Source organism: Peromyscus leucopus, chromosome 22, assembly GCF_004664715.2.
Source record: "Peromyscus leucopus breed LL Stock chromosome 22, UCI_PerLeu_2.1, whole genome shotgun sequence".
NCBI classification, from domain to species: domain Eukaryota; kingdom Metazoa; phylum Chordata; class Mammalia; order Rodentia; family Cricetidae; genus Peromyscus; species Peromyscus leucopus.
Window position 1 is genome coordinate 55715541 of NC_051081.1, and position 25596 is coordinate 55741136.

The following is a 25596-nucleotide window of genomic DNA, read 5'->3' on the forward strand; positions in this document are numbered from 1 at the left end:
ATTCTAGTAGCTCCAAATTCAAAATCTCTGAAACCCAAGAGCAGCAAATTGAGTGGGGCTTCCAAATGACTGCTTCCAGGCCACACATTCACCACACACAGTTGACAGCTATCCAAACAAGCTCCAGCTTTTGTAGTTAAGCAACAAGAATTGAGATGCAAATATGCACAACACACACAGAGCTAGATGTGTTTCACATACGTACCATGGGTTGCAAGACTAGAGTGGTAAGCTAGACAAAGGAGAAAACTACCTTTTTCTAAGTACCCGAGTGTTGCAGAATGTTTGTTTAACTGTGCAAAGATGTGCTGCATTTGTTTATGTTGCAGAATATTTGTTTGCCTATGTAAAGATGTGTTTCATTTGTTTCATTATGCAAATATGGCTTGCTGTTTTAGTTTGCCTGCCTAAGGCACCTGATTGGTCTAATGAAAAGCTGACCATCCAATAATGAGGGAGGAAATATAGGCAGGACTTCTGGGCAGGGAGAGTAAGTAGGAGGAGGAATTTAGGCTTGGGGTAAAAAAGAAAAAGACACACCAGGGGCCAGACAGACAGACATGGAGGAAGCAGGAAAGCAGGACATACAGAATGAAAAAAAAAGTAAAAAGCCCCGAGGCAAAATATAGATGAAGAGAAACAGGTTAATTTAAGTTATAAGAGCTAGTGGGACAAGCCTAAGCTAAGGCCAAGCATTCATAATTAATAATAATTCTTTGTGCATTTATCTGGGAGCTGGTTGGTCATCGCCCAAAAATTCCAGCTACACCTGAGGAAAGGGAACTTGTCTCCATTCCAAGAAAAAGAGTCTAAAATTTCTGTAGGGGCCACCTTTCTAGGGTAAGGACCTGCTCCCAGCCAATATTCCCATGTCTGACTACTTAAAGAACCAAGAGTTGTAACAACAGAACTACTCAGTTTCTTTAACATTCTTTCGAAAACTCTGAATATTCTGTTTACTCTTATTTTGTTACAGCCTCAGGAGTCTGCTGCCAGGGCATGGCAGGAGGAATATTCTCCTCTTTCTCCACAGTGAGTAAGCTGTCTGAAAACCTCCTCTACTTCCCTTCTCAGGAGGTCTCAGTCCTGTCCCTGAGGATGCTTTATCCAGTGAGATCTCTAAGCACTCTCAGCTAGGCAACATTCCTCATTCCTCCTGCTGCCCTAGGACCTGCCACCATATGGATCCGCTTATCTCTCCTCCATTCCACTGCCCTCAGTGCTGGGCACTGCCTCCCCACCCTGTGCTCCCGATCAGCTCTGACAACAGATTCTGAAACAGCAGCACCCCTGGGTCTGGGAACTGTCTGGTATGGATTCCCACCCAAGTCTTTGTCAAGGGCAAGGAGTGGGAGAAGTATAATCCCCTCCCCCTACATCTCCAATGACATTACAGAAATCATGAAAGGAAGGAGAGTGAACTCAGCCCCTTAATCACATTTGAACATGCTATCTCTGAGTGAGTTCAAACAGCTGGAGATATCAAGACAAATTACCCAGTGTCTATACAGAAAAAGAAAAAAAATGAAGAAATTAAGCTGTACTAATAATTTAAATTTTTTCATTAAAGCAAAGATCTTCTTAGCTATTGTTATTGTCAAAATGTCAGGACATTTTGTGAAAAGCTGAAAGACCTTGTAATGCATAGGGAACTTGGTAGAAACTTCCAGAATATGAGACCTTAGTGATAGCAGTAAGTAATCTTAGAGCAGTGCCTGTCCCTATCACTTTATCAATGCTTTAAAACAAGCCTTGGGGAAATTTCTGCTTTGGGAAAGATGGAGTAGACACACTTCCAAATACCTCAATCCCCCTGGACACAACATACCAAACACACACAGCAGGACCCTGACAGCTGCAGAGAAGAAAGCTGGTCAACTGGGAATCTAGAAATCTAGATGCCCCTGGGATTCCTTTCCATCTTCTATAGATAAAATGCCAACAGCAGAGCCCTCTTCATCCAGAGAGGGCCCAGAAAGAGGCAGTGCAGTCTAGCAGAAAACCTTAGATTCATCTAGTCAAATCCCACAAAGGAGTTAATGGCCAGGGCTCACCTATGCCAACAAAGACCGGATGGAACCAACATCTCCCCCAGCTGAGATGTGATTGGATACATTCTAGTTCCAGGTAGGAAGGTGCTGAGGTGTCTTTGGCTGCCAGGTGGTCATGAACCTAACACCTTTGATGACAATGGAGACGATAGGAGAGAGTGGACTTCCATTTCCACACTACCGTCCTCAAGTGGTAGCCTCTCACCACAAGGGTGGCATCATAGGAATCCTAGAAGACAATCAGGCATCTTAGCAATGTCAAGCAATAAAGAACCCATTCACTCAAGGAGGTTCCCTGAGACCCAATAGCAGGGCCTTCCTATCCTGGCTGCCGTGATGTAGTCATAGGGGAGAGTTGCAGGTCTAGCCACACTCATAGAGATGACAAATCCTCCAGGTGACAGAAGCTGACAAGAGTCAAGAAGCACACCATCCGATTCCCCTGGAGGAGTTTGTTAGAAGACCCTGAGATTTAGACAAAACTGAGGGGGTCTTATGACAATATTAAAATGCCCAGATTGCCATAAAAAATGACTTGTACTAAGAAACAGCAAGGTCTCCACTTGACTGAGAACACAGGACCCTACACTCCGACGTCAGCATGGAGAAAAAAGTGGTTCTAGAGCTGCCATCGCGGCTCATCATACTGAGGACAGGAAGCTATCAAAACAGAGAGAGAAAGCTACTGCACTCCAGCAGCGATGTGACGGAGAGGTGGGAACAACATCACAGATCTCACGGCTATCGCCATAAGCATAACTCAAAGGCAGCTCAGAGCCTGCCCAAAGCAGACTCAGAGCAGAAATTCCCTGCCACAGGACAGAAGATGTAAAGGAGAACACAGGGATCTTGTCAACTAAGAATAGCAGTAATGAAAATGCATCAGCTTGGTGGATGCTCCGTTGTAGAACTAGTTGCAAGTCTACATGAAGCTTCCGTCTAGAGGCTTGCATGGGTTGCCACTCCCTGGGGGCTGGGTTTCAAGGCTGGCATTGTCCAAGTCACCTGTGTGATGCAGATAACCCCAGTGAATGCATTAGTGAACTAAGCTGGCCTTGGGTACCATCATTTCTTTGATCTGTTGGTACACTACCTGGGATGAATAGGTATTGGATAGCACATCTAGTCAGAGTGGGCACTTAGCATCCCAGGTGAACTTGGCCTTCCATGTTCACAATGCCGAGCCCACCCTTACCACAGTGGGCTCTGGGTGGTGATGTTGATAGACCCCAGACCCAGGGTACTACCTTCTCAAGTGAGCGCTCCAAGAACCCAGACTCCGGTCCAGTTGATGCAAACAGCAAAAGGTTTATTGAAGCGGCTGTACAGTCAGTCGGGCTACTCTTGTCCTGAAAGCAAGAGTCGCATTCTACTGCAGCCACATGGGTGCTTTTAAAGGAAAAACCCACAACAGCCACAAGATTACAATTCCCATACAATTTCGTTTCGATTGATTTATGTCTAAAGGCTAATTTCACAAGATCATGGTCTGATCACAGAGTGGGTACAGTCACACCCGCGTGCACATTCTTCCCGAAACCTGAAGGAGGGTATCAGGGTGGGAGTGAAGGTTACACAAAGGTTACAGTGGTCTTTCCTGGAACACTTGCAACTATTCCAGTCACAGTCCAGCGCATCTCTTAACAGAAATCTCTTTACATTGTTACATTGTGGCAGGGGTGACTGAGTCAGTTTGCCCTTGGAACTAGCTTTTTAGTTCCTCATTCTCCTGGGACTTGGGGGGGGGTGTAAGCCTGAAGGGTTAGGGTCTTTCAATGTTTAAATATTCTTCTCTACAGCAGTCCCTTATGTTTCTGTTTCTTTATCGTGTCCAAAACCTCCTTCTTCCTGAGTGAGCCCCACTGATGTGCACAAAACCACACAGATCTTGACTTTTCCCCCCACTGCCTGTTGCTCTGCTAGCTCTCTCTAGATCTCATGAAATTCTGTGCTCCTCTGTCAGGACACGGGCGCTTGTGGCCTATTCATTCTTGGGATTTTTACATATGGGACTCCTTTAAAGTTTGCAAAGAAGTTGTAAGTCCACTATATTAAACATAGAGGCCAGACAGTGGTAGCACACACCCTTGATCCTATCACTTGGGGGCAGAGATCCACAGATCTCTGAGTTCAAGGCCACACTGGGAACAGAGTCAGGCAATAGTGGCTGACTATTTTAATATTTCACCTTTAATCCCAGCACTTGAGATCTCATGTCTTTGCTTCGGAAGGACACACGCATTTAATCCCAGGAAATGACATGGCTGGGTAGAGAATGGTATATACAGCGTGAGGAGACAGGAACTAAGCAGTAGTTCAACTGAGACCCTCAGGGGTGAGAATTCAGAGGCTTTCAGTCTGAGGATTCATGGAAACAGGAGTTGGCAAGGTGAGGTTGGCTGTGGCTTGTTCTGTTTCTCTGATCTTTCTGCTTTCACACCAATATCTGGTTCCGGGGTTTTGTTTTTTATTAATAAGACCTTTAAGATTCACGTAGCAGTGGGCTCCACTTCAATTTCATCCTTGAACATTTGAATGTATATTCCTCCAAGGGCCTCAGGTTTGTGAGAAGATGTGTTCCTGTTCCATGACCCACCTAGGGTAGGCATGGGCCTTGTATTTTCATTCTCTGTGCTCATGGCATGGAAACCAACCAAGGTCAAGAGACCAGGTCCAGTAAACACCCTCAAGGGAGGATACAGCACAGGAGGAGGCTTACCTACATTTTCTCCCCCCACTTATTTTCCTAGCTACAAATAAATAACAAATAATAATTTACTTTCTAACCAGCTCATCTGTGCATTTAAGAAGCAAGCTTTTAAATTTTTAAATCAAGTTATGATATTTTGATGCTTTTGAAGCAGAAGAGCAGCCTGAGTACCTGACTCAGCATTTTATTAAAAGTATTTCTAGAAATTCTGTCACTTCAGGTATCCTTTGTTTTGAGTAGTTCTGTTACGTGCCATTTATGAAGGATCTCTCTTCCTTGGATTCTATATCTATTTTCCATCAGTTGCACATAGAAGCACCACAGCTCAGAGCTTTAAGCAGAGAGCTACGACAGTATCCCTGCCCCACAGAGCCAGCCCAGAGCTGCCTTGCTTGTCCTGGGTGAAGCGCATCCCTTGGCTTCCCAGGGCATTCTGAGTAGCAAGAGCATGGTTGTTCACCTTATACTTACATCACTTGCTGCTGAGACAACCGTCCCACTCACAAGCATCCTGTGTCTCCTCTCTAAGAGGAAGAAACCAACGTAGACATCAGTAAGAGTGGAACTTTATCAGGAGAGTAAAACTGAGCCAGAACCTTCTCCACTTATTTTCAGCACACAGTGGCTCAGCTCTGCCACCCAGAGAGAAGACAGGATCCAGGGCAAAGGGGCATAGGGAGAGAGAGCAGCAAGACAGCCAGCCACCAGCAGGGTCTGCACGGCTGTGCCCTTTCATCTCGAAAGGCAGTGTTAGCTAACAGCTGAACTATTCTTGCAGATCTTAGTTTCCTTGGCAGCCTAAGAGCTGATAGGTCAGTGTAAGACCGTCTGATGTCACTGTGATTATTTGGCTTTATTTTGCTATTATATTTACTTACTATTTTTTTAACTTTACAAATTGTATAATTAAAAAAAAAAAAATCTATGCCAGGAAAACCATACTCAAAGTTTACACATCCCATTGGACTTTACACTTTTACTACTGAATGTATTTTATGTACATATTCACTAGCAAAAATGGAAAAAATGCATGACAGAATCAGAACTAGAAAAACAATTATCATTATATTGTCATTCATAACTCGCATCCATTGCCTACATTTGGTCCTTCCTCATCCCTCCCCTAACATCTAGCCTTTCTTACTCTTTCCTGCATGTTACATGTACGTACATTTGCATATGTACATGTATTATTGGCTAGATTCCACATATGAGAGAGAACATTCTTTTCTGAGATTGTATGGCATCTCTTAACACTGTACACTCTAAGTCCATCCATTTTCCGGCATAATTCTGTATTTCATTTTTTCCATAGAGCAGAATAGTATTCTCACACACATCAGATTTTCATTACCTCACGCATCTTTTGATGGACGATGAGGTTGTTTCCAATTCTTTGCTATGGTGTAAGCTGAGGAACGCAATTGAAATTTACTTGTAGCTGGGCATGGTGGCATGTACCTGTCACCCCAGCACACAGAAGACTGAGATCGAAGGATCATTGGTGTAAGTTCTGCTTGAGTTACATAGTAAGAGCCTTCTGTGCTAAAAAGGAGGAAGGGAGGAGGAGGGAGGGAGGGAGGGAGGAGGGAGGGAGGGAGGGAGGGAGGGAGGAGGAGGGAGGGAGGGAGGGAAGGAAGAAAGGAGGACTTCTTTCTCTGTTGTGCTTCACATGTGTACAGGTTGTTCAGCTCACATTAGCATGTTAGTGTTAACTTGTATGGTAGATTTCACTGTGATTTTTATCATAGTGACAGTGATCATCGTCATATTGTCCTCTTTAAATTAATGTGGGAAGGCGGGGCACCTACATTCCCCGTTGTGCATGTGGAAATCAGAGGGCAATTTTCAGGAGTCAGTTCTCACCTTCCACCTTGTTGAGGCAGAGAGTATCTTTGTATCTCTTCTGTGCTATGCACTCCAGGCTAACTGCTCCATGGGCTTCTGGATAATTTCCCCGACTCCTCCTCCCTTGCCCTCTGTAGAATTGCTGGGGTCGCAGGTGCGAGCTGCTGCATCCAGATGTTGATGTAGGTTCTGGGATTGAACCCAGGTCCAGCTTGGCCAGCCAGGGCTTTAATCTGCTGAGCTGCCTCCTCAGCCCTGGTACTTTCATATTTTGCAAAAGCATATAGAATATGAGCTTCACAGCTCCTCATTTTTATATGTATCCCATCACATGTAACCCTGCCTGCTACAGCCGTCCTCAGTTTGGATGTGCATCTTAAATGCCTCCATCTCACCATCTAAGTTCTGAGGGATTTGTTTTGTTTTGTTTTGGGGTTTGTGTGTTGTGTTGTGTGTGTTGTGTGTGTGTGTGTGTGTGTGTGTGTTATTATTCTTAAGCATTTATAGCATTTACATTGAATTCTCTAATCACACTGCTCACTGCTGGGGATGTTTTTCTGTATGCTATAAATGTGTTGCTCTGATTGATTGGTAAATAAAACGCTGATTGGCCAGTAGCCAGGCAGGAAGTATAGTATAGGCAGGATAAGCAGAGAGGAGAATGCTGGGAATAGGAAGGCTGAGTCAGGAGACACTGCCAGCCACCACCACCACCGCCATGAGAAGCAAGATGTAAAGTACCGGTAAGCCACAAGCCATGTGGCAACTTATAGATTAATAGGAATTGGGTTAATTTAAGATGTAAGATTTAGCTAGCAAGAAGCCTGCCAGGGCCAGTTTGTAAATAATATAAGTCTCTGTGTGTTTATTTGGGTCTGAGTGGCTGCGGGCCGGGGTGGGACTAGAGAAAAGCCCAGCTACAGCTCACCACATCTCCTTTAGGGGTGTTACCTCCAACCCTTTCCCTCTGTTCTCTGCTCCTCTTCCCTCCTTCCCTCTCCTTACTCTGTCTTTGGCCCCCTTACCTCTTCCCTCCCTTCCCCTTGATGGAAGGATCTGTCAGCTCCTCCTTGCCTGACTTTTATTCTCTCTCAAGCTGGTTTTGTTTCTGTGTTTTGTGTTTGTTTGCCTGGCTGGTTGGTTTTGTTTTCTCCTTGGATTTCTGGAAGGACCATGGGTGAGATTCTTCTCTGCCTTCTTGGAGCTACCGTCTCTGCACTTGGATAGCAGCTAGGCTGCATGTAAATATTTTGAAGTGCAGTTCCTGCTCTAAGAACTTCTAACACCGTCTTCCACTGAGTGCTGTGCAAAGGTCTGGGGATACCCTGCCTTCCCCGCCCCCACACTGACAGCTGTCATAGAACTGTCTCCAGTAACTTTAGTCAAGCAGTTATGTTCTGGGACCTAGAATATCCTTTCAATCTGTAGATCACAATCTTTCCTTAAAATGTTAAAAAAAAAAAATTTAAATATCAGTTTAAAAGTGCTTTCCAGGCACACACAAAGCCCTGGGTTTGATCCCCGGCACTACAGAAACTTGATTCAGGAGCATATTCCTCTAATCCCAGCACTAGAAAGATGGAGGCAAAAGGATAGGAGAGTTCAAGACCAGCCTCTTGGCTACATTGTGATTTTTGAGGCCAGCCTGGAATATGTGAGACATTGTCTCAAAATCAAGAAATAAAAATAAAATAGGCGGCTCGGCTATGACTCAGCCAGTGAAGTACTTGCTTGCAAGCATGAGGGTCTATGTTGGGATCTGTAGCCCCATGTGAAAACCACGGCACAGTGATTGATGCACGGTGATGATCTCAACACTCAAGAGGTACATCGAAGGATCCCTGGGAAATTCTGTGCACTCTAGATCCAATGAGAGGGCCTGTCTGAAAAAAATACAATAGAGAGCTATGAAGACATTCAACACTGGCCTCCATAGGCATGCATATACATATGCATATTCTGTGTGTGTGTGTGTCTGTCTGTCTGTCTGTCTGTCTGTCTCTCTCTCTCTCTCTCTCTCTCACACACACACACACACACACACACACACACACGGAGGAATACACATGCACACACACAAAGACACACATTCTGGCTTTCTCGTCCTCTCTCCTGCTTGTCTTCTGTATCTTCTTAGTTTTATCATTTACTAAATGATATAGACAGGTAAATGCATTTTCTCCAGAGAGCTCTGAGTGGGCCTGCTCAGCACTATCTCAGGACTCAGAGCTTCCTCTCCTCACCTTTCCCAAGGAGGGAGATTACACAATGCAGAGAGGGATCATGCTCACACAGAAACACTAGAATGCAGCTGGAAAAACAAAAGAAGTCTCTGAATAGTGTCCTTTCTGAAGAAAATCCCGGCTGAATTTCTCTATCACAAGCAAACACATGTCAGCTAAACACAGTAGTTGGAGGACTGAGCTGAGTGGTTACATATTTAAACACGGCTTGAAACTTACCCACAACTAGGCTGGGAAGCTCACTCACTAGGGGAGATGCTTGTCCCCCCAGGAGCTTCAGAGTTTGATCCTCAGAACCCACATTAAGGTGGTGTGAGTCTTGTAATGCCAGTCCAGGGGAAGCTGAGACAGGGAGATCCCTGGGACTCACTGGCCTACCATCCTACCCTAATCTATGAACTCCGGGCCAGTGATAGATTGTCTCAAAAAACCAATGATAATGGCATGGAAGAATCCTAGCATCATCCTCCAATCTTCACATGCAAATACACACCACACACACACACACACACACAACACACACACACACACACACACACACACACACACACACACAAACAAACAAACACACACTAACCTGAAATGTTATGTCCAGATTCGAAACACCTCAGGGATGGGCTTGCATAAAAAAAAAAAAAAAAAAAAAGCCTCAGGGATGAGGCTGTGTCCATTTCCAACAAGCCTTTCTCAACCAGTAGCCAATCTGGAAATGACCCACACCTGCTCAGGCCGGAGAGTGAGGGAGACAGCAGGGAGCTGCCCCTTCTTTCTGGGGGTCATAGGAGGTAACTTCCAGAGGGCATTCAGCCTGAATTGCCTCTAACACCAGACATCTAGACAAACGATGGTCAATAATCTTAACTATAATAAATTCAACCCTCATTATTGCTTTCAGCTCAAACCAGAAAACCGTGCATACCACCCCAAGCAAAGAGGAGCAGGAAATTATCTCCCAAAGTGTCCCAGAAGGGTTGATGGTAATCAAAGAGAAGAGTGCATTTAAAGATGGATGTAGAGAGCCAAGATTCCAACTGTTGGATCACTTCCTGAATTTTCTGTGCAAAAACACTGAGTTTTAAAATAAGAACTACTGTCTACGAATGCAAAACACACCAAAAAAAATTTTTTTTAATTAAAAAAAAAAAAAAACTCTTTCAAAATGTACCTTGTATCATGAATGTGTTGGGTACCTCCAGCAATTATATCAGGGCCAAGCTGATGTTGCAGACTTTGTCCCCTTTCTGGCGCTGTCATTAGAAGCCGCCTGCGTCCTGTCAGACTATACCTCTGCAGACAGAAGGCTAAGCCCAGCCCTGCTCACCTCCGACTCTGTGCCTGTGCCGCTCCCAGGACCAGGCGAATTAGCACAGCCAGAGAGGAAATGTCCCCACAGGGTGAATCAATGTGCAGCAAAGGATAATGGGATCCGTGCCCCAGCAGCTGTGGCCTGCCCCTCCCCTCAGCACCTGTCAACCAGGGTAGACAGGGCGGGGCCAGGGCAACCATTCCACTCAGCTCCCACATTGCTCATTAGCCCCAGCCGGTGCCTGCGGGCCCCCCACACTGCCAAATAGTGTAGTTTCCCCCCCAGATGCAGAGAAACAATGGCTGCTCCTAGAAGAGCTGGCATGGTCCTTGTTAATCTTTCCTGTTTCGCTTCTGTTTTTGCCCTTTGCATGGTGCATATGAAGGGGTGGACTGGAAGGTGGGAATTAGGTCATTCAAGTTAATTTCACCAGCTCTACTTAGCGGCTGAGAACCATGGGAGCCAGGCTGCATCGCTTAAAGCGTGGAAATAATAGGGCACTGATCCTGTCAGCTGAGGTGATCAATGGCTCCCCTTGGGAGCGGTTTAAAAGCCATTTGCCCCGTGGGCTTTACATGGCTCAGGCTCTCCTCCCTCTTCCTACTGCAGCAGAAGGGACTAGGCATGGAGAGAGAAACTGGGCATTTCAAAGTTTACTGACAGCCTGGAAAGCAACCAGATTTCTGTTTTTGAATTCTCAGTTTCAGAGTTCAGAAACAGCCATATATATTTACGTCTGTAAGGCTACAAAACCTCAGTCTGGGACCAGGTACTTGTCACCTGTCCTGAAGGTCAAGATGCTTTTCAGGGGCCTGTGTAGGCAAAGACCTGGAATGTTCTCAGGAATTCACACTATCGGACAGCAAAGTGCGGCCTCTGTTGGTTTTGGTGCCCGTCTAATAAAATTTGGCCTAAAACCACCTCTGTGTATATCAAGTTATAACCTACTTAAGTATGTGAGCAAATTGCGACCTAACTAAAGAGTATGTTCTTGTAGCAGAAGTAAGTCCCTGCCAATCACTGCAAAGTGAGCCTTAGCCAATCACAAGCTGCTAAAAGATCATTCCACACCCATATGAGGTGAATGCCAACCGAGGCCAATTGGTTTGCTTTCTGTCCCTCGATTATAAATCTATACAGTCTTACACATCTTGGGATGGAAAAATCTGGGCCCCCTTTGGACTCGATAACAATAAATTTTTAGATTTCTTTCTTTCACAATACAAAGTACAGTGTTTGCCCAAGAGTCTTGGTACCTCTTCAGGAGCATCAGGAGGGTACTTCTCAATCAATGTGCTGCTCAACCAATGTGCATCTTTTTTTTCATTGTGCCTCTTTCTTTGCTTCTTCCCCATGCTCCTCTTTTTCCATGGACCTGATTTTGCACTTCACACCAAATGTTGTGTGGATATTTAATCCAGCCACCTGCTCTTCCTAGAATAATCCTATTGGTTTCAGTAGGAGGAAATCAGTGGCACTGCAGAATGTCAATAATCGATTATTAATCATCTCTCCCACACATTTGCTACGGAAACCATTCACAGGCAGGCATGGCTCACTGACTTGTACCAGTGCCTGATATGCAGAAGGCACTGTTGAGACTTGGTTGTGGGGATTGACTTAGGGCCAGGAAGGAGAGGAAAAGGATCCTGTTTCCACCAAATCTGGATATTAAGGACTCTGGAAACCAGAGACCAACACTCCTTAAATTCCCTAACAAATCACATGGGTTAGCCCCAGATGCAGGCTCCCCTTCCCTGTGAGAGTCTGAACCTGTGCAGCCACAGATTAGAAAGTGAGGAACATTCACGCTAGAGATAAAAGTGAGAAAAAGATAAAATCACATTCCCATAGTCAGCATTCAGAATGTTTGGTAAGCATCCCCCGCTGTGTGTGTGTGTGTGTGTGTGTGTGTGTGTGTGTGTGTGTGTGTGTGCCTGCCTACACATGTACACCTGTGTACCTGTGTATGTTTTCTCTTGTCCGTCATGCCCAAGCCCCTTGGCATTTTGAACCACATGGAACTGTTGATTTCAAATAATTTTGACTTGCAAAAGTGTCATTTCCTAGGACTCAGCCTGACATTGAAGACAGTTTTTGAAACCAGGATGGTGGTCTGAGTTTGTTCCTATCCTGACATGTTTTCCTTTAACCATGTAGGAATTAACACTCTGGACAAGGAACACAGTCTTTGTTTCCTTCTGTTTGTGTGATGAAACAGTCTGTCCAAAAGCAATGTGGAGAGAAAAGGGTTTCTTCGGCTTACCCTTCCATGTCATGTCCATCAAGGAGGGAAGTCAAGGTAGAAGCTCAAGGCAGCTACTGATGTAGAGGCCATGGAGGATGCTGCTGATGCAGAGGCCATGGAGGATGCTGCTGATGCAGAGGCCATGGAGGATGCTGCTGATGCAGAGGCCATGGAGGATGCTGCTTCCTGGCTCAGTCTCCAAGGCTGGCTCAGCCTGCTTTCCTCTTCACCCCAGGACCCATATCCATGGATGACCCTGAGCACAGTCTCCCACATTCATCATTAATCAAGAAAAAGATTCTGCTCGTAGGCCAGCCTGAGGAGGGCAATTCTTCAACTGAGGCTCCTTTCCCAGGTGACTCTAGCTTGTGTCAAGCTGACAAAAAAAAAAAAAACAAAAAAAGAAAAAAAACCTCAACCAACGCAAACATTGTAATGGATTACAGTTAAACGTGGGCCTGGGAGAAGGCTCAGCAGGTAAGAGCATTTGCAGTCAAGCCGGACCAACAGAGTTCAATTCCTAGAACCCACATAAAACCAACTTCTGTAAGTTGTCCTACACACACACATGCATGCATGCATGCACGCACGCACGCACGCACGCACGCACACACACACACATGCACACACATACATACATACAAACGCATGCACACAAACATACATATACACATGCATACAAACACATGCACATACACACAAATATACACACATGTAAGTAAATGTAAAAAAAGTCTTGAGTTGAACAAACTTAAATGATTTCTCACACTTCTCCATGTTTCATGCTACGAGTATAAAATAAACGCTGAAGACAGCAAACTAAAGAGAAATGTAAGCTTCTTACAGATTCATTTTGTTGTGAGAGAAAAATCTACATCCCAGACACATTCCCGTCTTTGGTGCTTTGAGGCCAAACATGAAGGATGGACTCTATACACCAAGGGCCAAGAGGACCACTTACCACTTTGTAAATGAAGGCTGATTTTTTTTGAATGATTCCTATACATCAAAGCCCATACGTAGCCTTGATCCCCCACGAAATTAGTTCCTGTCATCAACAGCTTGTGCTGCCTAAATATTTACCTTTGCCCTCACTAAGACACATGCGGTCATCTATTTGTTGACATGTTCCTCCTGATTTAATAATGTCCTTTCCCTCGGGGGACATCCACAGTGAATTGTATCAGGCTGACTGCCGCTCCCCAGCTCCCTGAATATTGTGTTATACCGGTGACTATGAGCCAGGGCCGGGGGAGGGGTGCGAGAGGAACACGGGCTCAGAAAGCCGCTCTCCCCGAGGCTCACCTTAAAGTCTGAGATAGAACAGAGGCCGCAGGCTCCTTGGCAAAAGCTTCGGTGGGTTACAAGAGGGAAGCCGTGCATCTCTTCATCCACAGAAATCCTCCCTGGAGATGAGTCACCAACCCTGCACATGCCTCCTCCGTGTGTGTCTTCACCAAGTGCGCAACACAAAACAACTTAGAAAACACCCCGAAAATGTCATGCTTTCCCCACCCCCCCCAGTCTCATTCATGTCCCAGATGGTAGGATGGGAGATCCAAGGTAGAATTCACAGGCTTGTTAGATATGTTTCTAAGTTATTCAAAAACAAAGCATGAAACTTCTTCAAGAAACTACACAGAGCATTAAAAATCTTGAAGAAAAAAAATTCTTCCTCCCTACATAGTGTTTAAATTTGAATGTACAAGATTTGCTTTGGGGTTAAATCCAACCTACGTATCCCCGTACATGGAAGGGTTTAAGCCAAAGAGCCCCAAGGGTCTGCGGCAGCCTTACAGTGTAAATTCTTACTCTCTGAAAGTCTCTCTCCTGATCTTCCACACTCCAGGGAATGCACTTTCTCTTAAAACATGCATTCACTGTGGTATCCTTCCACGTCTCATCCAGAAGTGGGAGTAAGATGTCGGTCAGCTGCCTGTAAATGGAAGGCCTCAGCTGAGGCAGGGCTGGGATCAAACCTTTGATCCTATCTTCTAGTTCCACCCTCAGAGAGCTGTGTGACCTGTCAGCCCATTTCCTGTGGCTTTCTGGTGATGAACGTGGGCAGAGCCAACCTGTGGCAGTGAGTAGCAGAGGCAGCTGAGCAGGCCACTGGCTCGTGCTGGGTAGAAAGGCAACGTGGATGGGCACTCGTGTCCGAACAGCACATGTGACTGCCTCTGGGGAGCATGCTGCAGTCATCATCACCGGGGCTGCAGAGTCTTTTGTGGTCCCTGAGATGATTGATCACATCTTCCCAGTCGGAGATTAAACAGAGCCAAAGATGTAGTGATTGCTACCCCCATCCTCATTCCACAAAGGGCAATAAACGGGGATCCCACAAAGCAGGCCTCCTCCACGCGGCCAGCTGCCTCTCCTGCCCACCCCTTACTGAGTGGTGATTGCTAACACGGTTGTGAAATGTCAAACGCTATTTATGTTGACATTAAAAATATATATCTTCTGAGAGAGAAAACAGCCTTTAAAGATGCACGGTCCCAGTGGTAAGTCTGCGGCTTTGAGAGCCACTGTCCCCTGTCCCCTTGGGCATGGCAGGTGTCTTGAAGCTGTGCACAGGATTGAGAAGGAACATGGGTCCTCAGAAGTGATGTGTCGATACACTCATCTGAATGAAACTGCATTCATGGGAAACCCTGCTCATTCCAGGACCAGAGGAGATCAGACAAATAAACACAGAGTCATTGTCGACACCCTAGAAAATCAATAGATCAGACGAATCAAGACACAGTCACTGTCGACATCCTGGAAAATCAGTAATACCTGCTGAATTCATTTCCTGTTTTTTGAGAGATCTATCAAAATATCACATTGATTTGCTCTGCGGACAAGCTCTTGTCCCCAGACTGAATTCTATCAACCTTCTTATTTGTACATGGCATTTACCGATGGCATCATTCCTTCACACACGGGACCATGCTGCTGTCAGACTGAAGCAGGGCTGACAGCAGGAGACAGATAGCCGCAGATGCTGAAAATTTAAGATCCAGCCCCTAGTAGAAAAAAAAAAAAAATGACAACGTGTGGTTTAATCTATAAGATGTGTTTCTTATGCTAGAAAAATTGAAGGAAAGATGAAGGAGACACTTCTCCAGAGAAGATTTGGGAGGGGCTGCCTGAAGGAACATATCTCTCCTGCTGAGAGAATCATCTCTAGATCTTCCTACACCTACAACCAGGTGAATAAAGACGGTGGGGAAAATGCAAGGCGTGGGTACAAGTCCTCACACAGCCACCAGTGAGGCAGAAGGGGGCTGCGGAGTGCCAGGGGGATGTCGGAACCGGTGGACGGACGACCACCCCTGCCCTCACACTCCTCAGTCTCCTCTGCCCGCCAGACCCCAGACCTTCAGCAGCTGCTCAGATGAACTTGTTAGATGCTTCAGAAATCAAGAGGAGTAAGAACTAAGTGACGTCCTAACCTGGATCTTACAGAAATGCTGGCCGCTTCAATCAGAATGGGTGCGGGGAGACGGCATGCACAGAACACAGAAGTAAGCAGGTGGTGAAGAACAAGAAAATGATGCTTAGCAGAGTTGCCAGAGTTTCTGTAAGAAAAGAAGGCAGAGACGGACAGGGTTCTCCTTAGAACAGGAGGCCAGCTCAGGGATTTTTTTTGTTGTTCTTGTTCCTGGATGGTGTGTGTCTGTGTGTACTTTTCCACGTGGGCTGGCTCATCCAAAAGGTTGAAGTCAAAAGCATAAAGCTGATCAACATCATGGAAGATCTGAAAGGAACACAGGAGGGTCAGGAGGAGGTGGTGGCCTCGGCCTTGGACAGCAGCTGGACCTGCCTTGACTTTGAGATCTCTGGTCACTGGGGGCATTATAACCAAAAGAACATCACAGTGGTGTGCAAGGCAGCCCCCATGTGCCTGGAAATGGAGGCAGATGGTAAAAGGGCCAACAAGGAGCAGCTAGTTAAAGAAACAGCTGAGTACCCAGGTACTGTGACTACATTTCCAAGGTACCCTATGGCTCCTGTCTGACCTTAGAACCCTTGTCTGTACCAGGACCCCCAGGGAGCGCCTGAGAAACCCCCACCTGTCTTTAGACCTGAGTTTCTGAAGAAGCTTAGTGTTTTTATGTCTGTATTTGCATACAAGACACAGGAAAACTCCATGCTTCATACAAGATGGAGAGCCTGGAAATCACGAGAACAATTAAGCTGTAGAGTAGGAAGCCCTGCTTGCTGCCGGTCCTGACTCACTGTTTATAATAGCGCTCATTCAGAAAACAACATCAAGGAATTACTTTGTCAACATGTGCAAATTTAGCCTCCGGGGACGTGGGGAGGGGCCAGGGGAGCATTTCTGTAATTACAAGTCCTACAGAGGTACTTCAAGCTTGGCAGTGATGGGGATGTGCAAATTGAAAACTGTGCAGTGACAGTTGGTGGCAGAGATTCTGGGGAAGACGGAGCCTGCCAGGTACCGATCCGTGCGTGACAAAACCCTCGCAAGTGTACCGTGACTCACAATTTCCTCCTATGACTGAAAGCTAGCTCCCTAGGATGAGCCTTCTGAGTGGTTATGGATCGACCTGCCATCACATGTGGTCCCTGGTGACACAAGCACCCTGCTTCCTTCTCTCTCCTCTCCTACCGAAGACTCACAGGATTTTTTTTTAAATGTGGAAGGTTAGAACATCCAGGAATCAAACTCTTAGTCTTGCATTGTAATGATGTAAATGAAACAAACAAAATCACATGGCTTATAGGAAGCCCTGTCTCAGTGACCAGCCAGAGCTGTGAGCAGTCATAGGAAAGGGGACTGTGGGGTTCCATGGAACTTTCTCCTTCCTGTAGACAACAGACACTCACAAGGCACTGTGTACTAATAGCATACAGAAATATTTAGTCTTCCATTGGTGGACGTCTGTGCCAGGATGCAGCTGGGCAGCCATTCCTTACTCAGCCTGGGAGCCAGGATCTGCTCTGTGGGTCCCGAGCTTCTGTGATCTCCTCTCTGGCCATCTTGGGTAGCCCATGCCTGTAGAAGCCCCAGCCAAGGCTAGCCCCAAGCTCACATAGCGGCCCCTGCGTTTGCTCTCTTTTTATTGTGCTTACTCACTCAGAACCCAACCTGATGACCTCATCCTGCCTGGGTCCCAGAACACTAAGGTCACGCTCTGAGGTTCAGAACATTGGTGTATCTATTTCTCCTCCTTTCTGTTTTATTTGTTCATTTCCCTTCTTTTTTTTGGGGGGGAGGGGTGCACTTTAACTCATAAAAACATTTACTTTAAGTTTGTTTTTTGTTTTTTAAGACAAGATATACTCAAGTAGTCCATGTTTACCTCAGACTTACTATGTGGCCAAGGATGACTTTGAACTTCAGATGCCCCTGCCTGTCTCCTGAGTGCTAGGATTACAGGTATAGGCGTTCATGCCTGGTTTATGAGGTGCTGGGGATGCAGCCCAGAGCTCTGTGCTCTCTAGGCAAGCCCTCTACCAACTGGGCTACGTCCCCAATGCCTGTCATGTACTTCACGCTTGGCATCGTGCTGGGCGTCAAGGTTATCGTCGGTACTCATAAAGTTCAGAATGGAGAGGAAAGGTGAGTCCTTTCACACCCTGAAGACTTGCTGTGCTGACGTGAAGACAAGGGAAATGGCAGCTTCCGTTGCTGTATCCAGTGGAGAGATCTGGACAGTCAAGGGTCAAGATGTGCCCCGGAAGTAACTGGAAGGCGGCTGGGTAGCACTGAGGGGTGCCTATCAGGGGAGAGCAGCTGCTGCCTGAGGCCAGCGGGCGCAGTGGGGGCTCTTGGCAAAGGGAACGAGAGGAGACTGGGAAGCATATGTCTCTGAGCTGAAGTCGTGAAGAGAGAGGGAGAGCTCCGCGTCCCCACCGACTGCTCTCTTATCTCCCACAGTCAGTCCTGTTTCCTGCCTACTCCCTCCCCTCTTCTTACAGCACCTAGAGCTATGTAGTCTTGCATTTTCTTAGTTTTCAGGAATATATTCATGAGCAAGGCCAAAAGCCTGTTTCTGGAATAGTGGACTTCCCGTTCCTCATCTCTAGACACCACCTCATAACACACCCACCCTGACGGCCCCCTGCCTCTCTTTCACAGATCTGGGCACTCCTTCATACATCCCAGCATCTTCTGTAGCGCGGCCATTAGGAGCCCAAGTTCTGGATTCAGAGACCGCAGAGAACCCAAGCCATGCTGCAAGAGCAGCCCCCTTGCCGTACCTGGTTCTCTAGCACATGATTTGTTAGAAGGGTCAGTTCGTGTACAGGGCTAGAGAGAGTTCCTAGCATAGAACACAGCCTAACACATCTCATAGATGTCAGCTATGAGAACATGTAACATACACACCACCTGTTTTCCATCTCTTCTGAGATTAAGGACCATTTTACAGAGTGCTTTTCTCACAAGACCTTAAAAAGGAGACAAGGCCTTTAATTCCAGCACTCAAGAGACAGAGGCAGGAGAATCTCTGTGAGTTTGAGTCCAGCCTGATCTACAGAGTAAGCTCCAGGACAACCAGGCCTACCCAGAGTAACCCTGTCTTAAAAAACAAACAAAAAAACAAAAACAAAAAAAAAAAAAGGAGAATAAGGAAATAAGCTCTAAGAATAAAGAGAAGGAAAACTAAGAGGGTGAGATACTAAAGAGAAAAGCACAAACTCCTGGCATTGAAGACAAACAATAGGGAAATGTATGAAAAAAATAGTGCTTTGAAAACTCAGTGTTAGAGCCTCGGTAGCAAATATCCTCTGCCACATCGTGTGTTTAAGGACTGGTCCTCAGTGTGTGGCACTGTTTGGGGAAGTTAGGGAGCCTTCGGAGTCTGTGGTCTACCCAGCACAATTGAGTCACTGCTGGCAAAGACTCTGCCTCCTGATCCGCCATGATGTAAAAAGCTACTCTACAGGCTCCTGCTGCCACAGCCCAGCCTCGCTAGCCACGTGCTCCCCACCACCAGCACTGCCACAGCCCAGCCTCTCCAGTCACCGTGCTCCCCACCACCAGCACTGCCACAGCCCAGCCTCTCCAGTCACCGTGCTCCCCACCACCAGCACTGAGTCCTCTGCAGCTGCAAGCCCAAAGAAACCTCTGCTCACTCATTTCTGTCAAGTATGTTGTCACAGTGACAGAAAAGTAACTAAGTATGACCAGCAAAAGTCGCCAAATCTCTAATAAGAAAAAAGACAGAAGTCACTGATGAATGGAACAATGAATATCCCTACCGACCCTGAAAACACTAGGCACACAATAAAGAAGCTGTGACCAGTCACACACAACAGTGTGGTAGTGTATTAGTTGATTTTCTGTTGCTGGGATAAAATTCCATGACCAAAAGCAACTTAAGAAAGGCTTTATTTTAGCTTAGAATTCCCGAGGGATAGAGTTGGCACGACATGGGAGTAAGAAGCTGGCTGATCACATTCCATCCATACACAGGAAGCAGAGAAGGAGGGAGAAAGAGTGAGTGAGAGAGAGAGAGAGAGAGAGAAGAAGAAGAAGAAGAAGAAGAAGAAGAAGAAGAAGAAGAAGAAGAAGAAGAAGAAGAAGAAGAAGAAGCTATACACCCTCAAAGCCTGCCTCCAATGATGTACTTCCTTTAGCAAGACCCCATGTCCAAACAGTCCCATGGCCTCCCCCAGCAGCACTACCAACAGAGGACCAAGTGACCAAATGCCTGAGCCTATGGGGGACATTTCTCATTCAGACTGCCACAACAACTTAGAATAACTGGGCCCAGTGCTCAACATGCACAAACTATGAAAACTCACAAATGATCAATGTGTGATTTGAATAACACCATTGCCACTAAGGGAGTCCAATTGTATGCATTTTAAACTCCCAGAGAAGAGAATTCCAGGCCGAGTCAACTTTATCAGAGAAGTTTACCAAGTGCTTAAAGAATAATACCAATTTTGCACTCTCTTCCAACAGGGAAGATTCCCCAATCTATTTTGGAAACCTGCTATTGCTACACTGACAAATATCTAAATCAGACCAAGCCAGAAGAAATAAAAAGAAACTATGGCTAATTTAATCTTCCTCATGAATGTAGGTATTAACACTCCTTAACAAAATATTAACAAACAGAAATAAATCATCAAACAGTAAGGGGAGATACCTACCGTATGGAGCACTTTATTCCCAGTACACACCAATGTTTTAACACTTGAAACCAATCAGTAGGATCTGGCATACTAGGAATCTAATGAAGGAAATCTCAGGGTTGTATCTATCGACCCTCAAAATTTGTTTGCTAAAACCTAATACTACTTACTCGTGGTAAAAATCCCTCAGAAAGATAAGACTAAGGGACGCCTTTTGTCCTCATGAAGAACGGTTATAAAAATATAGCTCACAATGGTAACACACTGAATGCTTTCCACTCTGAAATTTGGAGCGAGGCAAAAATGACTACTTTCCCTGCTCTTATTCAACACGCCATGGGAAGTTCTAATCGATACAATATGGCAAGACAAGAAAACAAAGACATTCACATCAAAAAGGAAGAAATAAAACCATCCCAACCTGTGTACCTCGTCACCACCTACATAGGGAATTCCAGGAACTCTCCCTATCTCCACAGACTTCTAAACTCAGTAAGTTCATCAAGGTATAAGATGAATATTCCAAAGATAAAGACATGTCTGAATACCGTGGGCAGTGACGTTAAGAATACAATAGTATTTCTAGCCACTCAAAAAAATAAGTCCCTAGGTGTAGATTTAATAAAACACAGGAAAGATGATTGGCTGACAACTATAAACACTATTTACAAGAAATCAAGAAAGATGTCAGACCCCTACCCTGAACTCTCTAGCCAGGGTGGCTGGGCTGCCCTTCTCTATACAATCTGGGCATTTTTGTTACCCTGCTCTCTTTTGGGGCTTTGGGCTGCTGCACATGGTTCCCCTCTGTCCCCTGACCCACCTCTCCCCTCACTGTCCCACATGTGGCTCAGGGTCATGTCCACTCTGGACTCTCCCAGGTATTCCTACCTCTGGCTACAATCTCCCTCTTATCTACAATAAACTTTCTCCATCATTGTGAGAGGGAGAGGGAGGAAGAGAGAGAGAGAGCAGTGAATGGAAAGATACCATGGAAGATGTACCTTAGTGAAGAGACACACTGTGCTGGTTTTGTTGTTGTTTTTTATTTTATTTTTATTTTTTATTTTGTTTTATGTGTCAACTTGACACAACCTAGAGTCATCTGGGAAGAAGGAACCTCAACTGAGAAAATGCCTCCATCAGACTGGCGTGTAGGCAAGCCTGTTGGGCATTTTCTTGATTGGTGGTTGAGGTGGGATTGTGCAGCCCACTCTGGGTGGTGCTAACCCTAGGCAGGTGGTCCTGGGTGGTATAAAAAGCAGGCTGAGCAAGCCAGGAGGAGCAAGCCATTAAGCGGTGTTCCTCCATGGTCTCTGCTTCAATTCCTGCCTCCAGGTTCCTGCCCTACTTGAGTTCCTGCCTTGACTTCCCTCCATGATGGACTGTGATCCAGATGTGGAAGCCAAACAGCCCTTTCCTCCTCAAGTTACTTCTGGTCAAGCCTTTACCACAGCAAGAGAAAGCAAAGTAAGACACACACCATCTCCACGGAATAGGAGGCAGCAGAGCAATGATTCCAGTTCTCAAATTGGTGCAGAAGCTTAATCTGTTTGCTATTTTTCATAAACATGGTGAAGATTAGTTTCAAATTCACGTAAAAATGCAAAGAAATGACAACGATTAAAACAGGTTTTTAAAAAACCCATAAAGTGGGAAGAATCAGTGCCTATAATTCTGAGAAGTTCTGTAGCTATAGTGTGGTATGGGTGGAGGTGCAGACATAGAAAGCAATGGGGTACCAGAGAGAACCCAGTGAGCATGCATGGTATGCCCAACTGACTTTTAGCAAAAAGAAAGGACAACATAGAGGAAGAAACACAGAGCTGTGAACAGATAGGACAGGAGTCACTGGACATCCCCAGGGGAGGACCCCAGGTATTGATGTAACCAACCGTCTTATTAAATAAGAAACACAGAAATAATGCAAAAGAGAAAGCCGAGAGGTCAGAGCTCAGAGCTAAAATCTCACCCTTCCTCCTGCGGTGTCCCAGCTTCCCGAATGAGGGCTCTATTTCCTGTCTGTTCGTCTATTTAAAGTATTTTGTTCTGCCTTCTCATTGGTTGTAAACCCAAACACGTGACTGCCTCGTCACTGTCTGAATGTACAGCCCCCTAGGTCTTAAAGGCATATGTCTCCAATGCTGGCTATATCCCTGAACACACAGATATCTATGGGATTAAAGGCGTGTGCCACCACCGCCACAGTCTGCTATGGCTCTAATAGCTCTGACCCCCGGGCAACTTTATTTATTAACATACAATCAAAATCACATTTCAGTACAATTAGATTACCACCACACCCAGGCATACACACACACACACACACACACACACACACACAAAAAAAAAAAAAAAAAAAAAAAAAAAAAAAAAAACTCCCAGAACTAACTTACAAGTCACAAATATCCATCAACATCCAAGAAAATAGGTCAAGGGAACATAGGATCTTTCTATTTTATTGCATATCTAGAAACAAAAAATTCAGTAAAACAGAATTATTTTTAATTCAAAACTCTCCCCCGCCCGACACTGTGTGTATGTATGTGTGAAAGTATATGTGTGTATGTGTATGTAAATGTACACATAAGGAAGCCAGAGGGTCAACATCAGCTGTCTACCTTAATTGCTTTTCACTCTTTTGTTTGTTTGGTTGGTTGGTTTGGAGAAAGAATCTCTTCCTGAAGCCAGAACTCACCAATTGGTGAGGCTGCAGTCAGTGAATTCCAGGAACCCATCTGTCTCCACCTCCCCAGAACTAGGATTATAGAAGGTCACTGTGTCCAGGTTTTATTATTTTATTTTCTGTATGGATGCTGGGGACCAGAACTCAGGTACTTATGCTTGGTGGCAAACACGTCACCAGCTAAGCTGTAGATGGAGGGTTTTCTCTCCAGATTCCGCCAAGCCCCGGCAATCCAACAGCCTACTTATAATAAACACACAGACGCTTATATTAATTAAACTGTTTGGCCTAATGGCTCAGGCTTCTAGCTATCTAGTCTCTTACATCTTAAATTAACACATTTCTATAAATCTATATCTTGCCACGTGGCTCATAGCTTACTGGCATCTTCACATGCTGCTTGTCATGGCGGCGGCTGGCAGTGTCTCTGACTCAGCCTTGCACTTCCCAGAATTCTCTTCTCTCCTTGTCCCACCTATACTTTCTGCCTGGCCACTGGCCAATCAGTGTTTTATTTATTGACCAATCAGAGCAACACATTTGACATACAGACCATCCCACAGCACTAAGCCCTCTCCCCGGTACCAAAATACTGAAGATTGACAGGCAATATATGAAGTTTCTTACTATCCCTTCCTCCAGCCATGATGTGAGTGCCAAGAGAGCTGGTCATGAGGCTTGGCCACTTGTGTGCCCCTACACCAGGACCCTCAGAGCTTTGTCATAAGCCAATGCAACTGCACGATGAGTTTGCCAGAGCAGTAACTGTGAAACTACAGCTCATTGAAGAATGCTGAAACATAGGCAGGGTCCTGTCCAAGGCTGAGAACAGACCTCATTCCTATGTACTGGCTTTATAGGTGGCTGTTTGGGAATTCTTCAATAATGCTGCAGACTGGGTAGAGGAGTGTGTGCCGTGGTCCTGTCTCAGGATGCACTCTGCTGAGCCTGCATTTGGGGAATATCATCAAACATGTTTCTGATACTGGAAGCCATGACCATTTACACCTGCTGTGGAGGTCCTCAGCCCTTACCTAGTTTCCCACTGAAGTTCCCAAAGACTGAAAACACCGTTATGGTAACTTCAGAAGGTGAAAGGGAGATCCACTGGAGGGTGACAGCCTGTGGGTGCTTGGCGAAGTCTTCAAACCACTGTCTGGCACACATGGCACACACCGCTGTCTGACTCCTTCAGCGTGGCTTTTCAGAGCAATAGACTGAGCTCTAGCACCTGGGGTGGTGCTGACTCGGCGTTTCCAGGGGTCCTCTGTACACGGAGTGTTTGGGTCCAGCCGTCCCTCGCTCCCTGTCTCCCTTTCTCACTTCTCAGGCCCGCTTTACAGGAGCTGTTAGTTCACAGAGGATTGTTAATTCAGAGCATTTAGAGACATTTAAAAAAAAAATCCAATTTCGTAAAGCACCAGAAGAAACTAGAAAAAAAAAAAAAAGAGTGCCTGTGTGAGTCTAAGGAAGTGAAAACAGTTATAAATTCTCTCCCACTCTATTTTTCCAAGTCAAATGTTTTTTAAAACTGCTATGCCAATTAAAGTTTTTCTCAGTCCCCTGATTTTTATATTTTATAACATTTGATAAAAATGGCTCATCGGGCCCTGGGGCCGGAAGATGGCTTTTAAACCATTTTGTTGTAATGGGGATGTTTTTTTGAAAAATTCTTCCACCCCTTTGAGTACCTCATAGCACATGGGGGGTCCCCAGGAGAGGCCCTTGTTTCCCATGATGAGAAAAAAGACATGGCTATGGATGAATTAACTGTTCATGTAGAGAAAGAGTATAGTTTCTCTGTTAAAGAGTGGGTAGACACTAGAGAAAGTTCTAGACAAGACTCAACCCATCAAACTACAGGGGCACCTGAGGGGAAAGGCAGGAGCATACAAGGAAGCCATGAGGAAAAGAACTGTTCAAAAGGGCCCCAAGGCTGCAGCTAGAGCCTCAAAGATGGAGACTTCATAGTGGTTTTTGTACCAGAGAACACAATAGAAACATTTTCCAAATCTCCCATCAAAATTCTTATCCCCAGAAGTTACCTCGAGTATTCACTGTGATCTGGAAAAACTTACAAAGAGATTCCAACTTCTGAAACAGGCTAATGTACCTGTTAGCTAAATCATTTGATAAGAAAATTTTAAAACAGTCATAGGTATCTTTTGTTTTGTTTTGTTTTGGTTTGGTTTGGTTGGTTGGTTGGTTTGGAGACAGGGTTTCTCTGTGTAGCCCTGGCTGTCCTGGAACTCACTCTGCAGACCAGGCTGGCGGTAATGTGAATCTTAAGAAGAATAGTTCTATTCATTTACAGTAGCACAAAGTTTAAGTCTACCCTGAGGTTATCATTTGTAGCTCATCTAGTTTAACTTCCCTCAGAATCTTTCCCAGGAGTGACCACTCT